The 6726-nt window shown below is 35.0% G+C and overlaps 1 pseudogene; it reads right to left on the reverse strand.

Moving 5' to 3' along the window:
• Window positions 1-4227: 4227 nt before the first annotated feature.
• LOC105624846 overlaps window positions 4228-6726 on the reverse strand; it is a 21921-nt pseudogene continuing 19422 nt past the window's right edge.

A 6726-nucleotide genomic window follows, 5' to 3' on the forward strand; every position in this document is an offset into this window, starting at 1 on the left:
GGTGTGTGTGCGCGCGCGCGCGCGCGCGTGTGTGTGTGTGTGTGTTACTATATATATATATATATATATATATAAGTAAATGTTTACTTAATACTATTTAAAGAAATATATATTAAGATTCAGTTTTTATCAGTATAATATAATTAACGAAAAACAATTAAAATTTAGTATTTAACGTGCATCGAATTCATAAATCTCATAAAAACACATTATGTAAAAAATGTACGGTTATTAATTATTAATAAGTAATTAATATACCATTTTCGGCACATTAATTTCGTTTGATTTTGCGATTTATGTATACTTGTATTTTGTTTTACCAATTTAATATTAAAAGTTTTATACGAAAACTGAAAGATTGCTTCTCATTTTCGCTTTGAATCGTTCGAATTATTTGAGAAACACATTAAGAATTCTTTATGAAATAATATTTGTAAAACGCGCATATTTGATTTTACACATTAGAATTTTTTTAATTAAAAAAAATTAAGAATTGATCGTTTGTTAATTATTATACTTTAACTTGTAATTATTATAAAATTACAAAATTATGAAAACTTTAACAGTTTAATTCTTAGTTGGAATATCGCAGACAGCGAATGAATGAACATGAATAATAATTACTACATATATTAGTTTTATTAGTAGATACTTACATTTGACATTAATTATCGGTGTGATAATAGTCCTCAGAAATCGTGGCATTAAAGCATCAATGCGATCTCTGATCGAAGTTCGCGATATCTTGAATTTTCACAGGGATTACTAATCCATACAGTTATTTGGGTTTAACGAACCTATAGATCCAAGTTCAATACTCTCTGCACACATACATTGCATACATGCATTTATATATGGTTTTGTGAGAGATAATGCGCCGATAAAACTATTATAGAGATGTAAAGCTCTTGGTATTGTTTTCGAATTCTTTGAATCAAATTATTGAAAAAATAAGAACGGAAGTTGAAAGCAAAAGAGAATATTAAAATGTTAACTGACAATAGATTTTTATATCTAAATGCTCTCATTTCAATCGACGCTTTTCTCGCATTCCGGAACAACGCATCATCTCTTTCCGTTTATCATTATCAATTTAATATTGACAACTTATTTTACAAATTCCAACATGATATTGTAATAATGTTATTTAAATTAAACTACAATATCTTTTACTTTTAAATCTTAAAGATATAACGGTAAAATATTGACAAATTATCAGTCTGAAACGGACAAATTAGAATATACATTCGGTGTAAAATTATTATTCAAATTATTATTATATAAATCATTAAATATTTGTAATAAATCATTGACTGATAAGCATCATTTGTCCTTGTTTAATATTGGATAAACAAGGATGAAATGATCATACTTAAAGCGCTTTGAGCGCCAAATCAAACACAATTATTATGTTCAATGAAAACACAATGCAGCTCAATGCTTAATGTAGTCTCCAGACAATTAATAATATTATATAATATTAAATACTATGCAATAATATTGATTGTTTAGCGCCCACCCTATGCTTCGTGATCTCGTGTCTTTTAATCTGTCGGAAATGAATATTGTCTGCTAATAAATCGGATAAATCGGATGTGTAAAATCTCGAATCGAGTGTGAAGTAATCGAGGCTAGAAGAATGCATGTATATCAAGAATACGTACTACAATAAAAGGAAGAAAAGAGATATCTGAAAGTATAAGAGAGGAATGAGGTGATGGCGCATCAGACAGTCCTTCATTTGATTGAGTAAGTATTTATGTAATTTCCACGACTCTCTTTTCATTGTACGCGACAGTTGGCAGAATGCACGTGTCCAGTGTGTTTACGATGGAATAATATTTGGTCATCTAATTGCCCTCCTCTCGCTAGCCGACGGTAATTCGACGGCGTTTGACGTTTGGTCGATTAATATTTAACGGGCATTTTAACGAAAGAGAATTGAATTTCGCATACATAATTAAATTAATAACTCGCGGTCCCGAAGTTTGCCGTCATGCCGCAAGGACCGCGCTCATACATGTTCCCGACATCCCGCGGTGTCCCACGATTTTCCTATCGATTGTTCAAAATCATGTTTCCGCTAGATATATTTCAGCATGTTTATTTCGTTCGCACGTTGCGAAATATCGAGATGTTTGCAAAAACTCGAGTTTTACGATGGAGACCATGTTCGTCAAATATATTTATTACAGTGAATATACATGACTTTATAAACAATATTTTCCACTATTACTGAAAATTAATCCGTTACATTGAAATAATCCGGTTATCCATATTCTGTGAATTTGTAAAATATGCATTAAAAGTATAATACGTATTTGCAAAACTGAATATTAAAAATATAAATAAATTAATATAATTTCACGTATACGTTATTACTTAGAATATTAAAATATTTAACAATTTAGTTTTGTCACGCACGCGAGCCAAAATCCCTTCCTACTTTCGACTAAAATTAGAGATTTAATCTAGATATTATTTCGAGTATATATAATTACGTTTACGGAAGTATAATTATATTTATGGTAAGCGAAAGATTGCATATATGCTGAGCCACACACTTAAAGGTTAAAAAGCAAATATGTGCACTGGCGGACGGTAGTTAACTGCAGTTGAATCCTGTTTGCGAATGTCGATGTGTGTTCGCCGACAGATAATCCGTTCGTCCTATTTTTTTTCCTCTCTCGAACGATGGAGGCGGAAGTGACGGAAACAAGAATCGCGAGATTACTTTCGTTTCTTTTCACGTACCGGTGATTCCGTAACTCTCAGAGGCGCGAAACTCCGAAAGAGACGAGAGGAGAAAAAGATCGATGATAAATATCTCAGAACTCGACGCGAATGACAGAACGTTCCGGTGTACGAATCGGAGAGCTATTCTGAGCTTTTCACGTTAATGGCTGCCCGCAGATGAAGCGCGCCGTTTGTAATCATCAAGATTGGTTAATCAGAAGATTGGTTTAATTCATATCGGTATATATATTGCGAGAGAAATTATCTACAGGATTTGCAAGTGAGCTCACAGGTACCGCAATCTATTTAATGTTGGAGGAAGAGTTATTGAGAAAAGTATGGTTCTTATTTAAATTTGCAGAAGATTTACATCAGTAGAGAAGACAAGTTAATCGCATAAGTTATTTGTATGAAGTTAGAAAGTAGCAGTTTGACAGAAGTTAGTCTTTGACTTAATAATGCTTTATAGAATTACGATGCAAATATATTTTTCTCTCTGAAGTTTTCCTATGATAATAAGGGAGTTTTTGCAATACCATTTATCCAAATACGATGAAAACGTTAAGGGCAGATTATATTCTTCTTAACAATTTAACAATTACTTAAGAAAAGGATAATATGAGCTTTAATATTCATCGTATCTGGATTAATGTTATTGCAAAAACTTCCTATTAATAGGCGCTTCAACAAAGAATACTAATCAATACTTTTGATATCTTTAATATTTTTTGCATTTGTAACTTTAAGTGTTTTATTTTGGTGCGCTTTAAAAAACTTGAATTGTTTGTAAATTCTAACATTTTCAGCAAATAAATAAATATATTATTAGATATTATTTAGATATATTCGTAAGAATTCGTTTTTTACATAACTTATTATTTCTTGAACTTCTATGAAACGCCTGTAATTTTATAAATAGCGCCTGCTTGAGAAAGATAGGAAAGAAAGGTAATTTACTACTTGATTTGTCTCGCTACCAACTCCGTGTAAATTTGTCGCAAACGCCACTGCGGCGGATCGTAAAAACGAATGCGCCGCGCAATGCACGTCCAATGATTTATTCGTCTCGTCCGCCTATCGTTTCGTTTATCCGGACCATGCCGGTTCGCCATGCCGTAGCGTCGTTTATTCGTAATCGGACGAGAGTAATGTGACTGGTGGAGCGACGGATTTATTAGCAACGCGGAGAGCTATCGGCGACAGTAAACGAAAGAACATCGCATAAGGCAAGGGTAAGGAAGGGAAGGAAGCGTATCTATACACCAACGGTTTAAGAACACGCGAAAGGAGACAGTTTCGAGCTTCTTTTACTACTTCCTGTTTCTCGGCGAGCCCTAACTCCTGGCGCGCCAAGAAAAACTCGCTCGGGATACCCGAGCGGGATGGCATCCAGACAAATTTCAAGCGAGCCAAGAGCTCGTAAAAGATCGTCCCTCTTGTCCGTACGACCCCTTCTCTCTACCGAGAGCCATAGAGGGTAAATGCGAACCGTCAGCCACGATAGATCTCTAACCAGGGTGGCGGTCTATGACGTGTTTCGGCCAATTCTACACTTCCTTCGGAAGAATGATCCTCGATCCTGCGGACGTAGTGAATAGCTGTAAATTGCTGTTTGTGAGACCGAATAGACGGAATGCATAATTTTTGGCCGATTGCCATCTGCGCGTTCCGCCTAGTTTCTGTTGCTTCGTCCGGAGAGGAATCTGCGAGAGGATTTGATGGCATGCAATATTGGAAATGTTTCACGATAAAACATGCACATGAACTGATGACATCGGAAATATCGAGTCGAGTTCTATATACGAACTGTCGCTCACTAATATAAAAAAGAAAAAAGGAAAGAAGAAAAGTCGCATAGAGAAATATTGAAAAATCGAGATATAGATGTTGAATTTTGCGAAAGAAAAGTTTTCAAATATTTGTACTTACATTCGTAATTATTTATTTATTATCGTGCGAATGATTTTATATTTTAAACATCTTCGATTTCTAACTTTCTAGCATCCGAAACTCGTTCGTTCTTTGCTCAAAGTCTACATTACCATCTTTATTTCTTCCTTTTCTCTCTTCTCCTCCTTCCCTTTCTTTATTATCCTATTCCCGGTACCAGCGAAGTTTAAATGGACTTCGTCCAATAGCCCAATAGCTGCCCAGCTAGCTCCAAGCTAATAAACTATAAATTTTTTCCGTTTCTGGTCGTGATATTTTGTTAACCCAAAGTCGATTCTGTCGCGACTCTCACGACAATAGGGATGTTTCCCTGGTCGTCCAGAATAGAGATATAAATATTTCGACTGCGCGTTATGTGCGTATTGTTATTAAACTCACCCTCCTTACGATCGCCAATATTTCCTGCGAATAATCCTAGTAATTTATCTTTCTATGCCCTTTACGTAAGTGAATGATACGCTAAAACTCCGCAAAAGAATTTAATTAGGAATAAAATGAAAAAGTAATTTCCAAAAACTCAATATCGTTATTACTCACCGAAATCTATCGCGTTTCTGTTAGTCCCGATTAAATTGCCTTGGCGATCATAATACAGAAATTGGCAGAACGCGATGGTGTCGATGATAAGGTACCAAATCATTCCAAACAGATTTTAATGCAATTGTTTGCCCAGTATGAGCGGTGCCGGAAGAAAATAAGCCGACGTCTTTAGCGGAAGTCACGTAGGCAGGCTTATGGTGCAAACAGCTTCCCAACGGTTGGTTCCTATTAAATTAATGCTACGAAATCGCTTTGTTTTCCCTCGAAACAGCTGACTGTCGCACACGCGGATGAGCTTTCACACGATGAGAAATGCAAAAATATTAAACATATTTCACAATATACTTGATAACAAGTTTTTGTTGATATTAAGCTTAAAAAAAGTAAACCCGATTTAAAAAATATGCATGTATATGTAGAAGAAAATTTAAGAATGATGAGCAAATTACTAATACGCATGTAATATTTCATTTTTTTATTTTTTTCTAATTGTATATATTTTTTAAAAAGCTCGGATTTTTTCGTGTTGTTTTATTTAAAATGCGAGTCGAGAAAGTAGTAGTAAGTAGTAATAGCAAGTAGTAAAAAGTTATGATGGCGAGAGTGAGCCTGCTGGGGCCCTAAATAAATTTTTTATTTAAGGCCCTCGTTCTCGCCATCACGACATTCACGATTTTTTACTATTTTCTCAACTCGCATTTTAAATGAAACAAAACTATACAGAAATCCCGCGTTCTTTTAAATCTTACAATTTTACATAAAGGTATATACAATTAAAAAAAATTAAAAAATAAAATATTTCATTCGATATTACAAGCTTGATGTTACTTTCATTAATCATATATAATAAAAGACAGTTTCTAGAATTTGTCTGTGTTCGCTTTATTTATGATGCGAAAATGTAAACTTTGCACAGGAAGATTCCTTGGAGAGCCAACGTTCCGTATGAAACACACTATCTTTAATAAATAATTCTTTCATCAAGCGTATTTCGCGTTACTTCGTTTCGTCCGATCCTCGCCGCGAGAAACGGTGCTCTTTTTTTTTCTCTCTTTTTCTACTACAAATCCAGAAAGATACGAAAAATGCTAGCTCTCTTCCTTTTTCAATGTTACATAAGAACATCTAATTCCGACCTCCGTTCTCATCTGCTTCAGCCTCGCTGCACCAATTACTTGCGCCCATCGCCTCCGAATTTGCTCGCCTTTGCCGAAGGGCATTCGAGCGGTCCCGGCCATCAAAGAAGGCACTCTCCAGTGTAATCTAAGCGGCGCAATTCTGCGCAATTATCGTGAGCCCTGCGCGGGAACAAAGTACGAAATCGTATTTCGGCTTTCGGACCAATGTGCTGCACGTTGATAACGCCCTACATACTACCCCATCTCGAACAGACACATGTACTTAAGCTTATACAGCGATTTCCTCTGCGTCTCTTCGGATGCTGCAGTGTGAACGACGTATATATATATATATATATATATATATATATATATATATATT

Source organism: Atta cephalotes, assembly GCF_000143395.1.
Source record: "Atta cephalotes unplaced genomic scaffold scaffold00090, whole genome shotgun sequence".
NCBI lineage: Eukaryota > Metazoa > Arthropoda > Insecta > Hymenoptera > Formicidae > Atta > Atta cephalotes.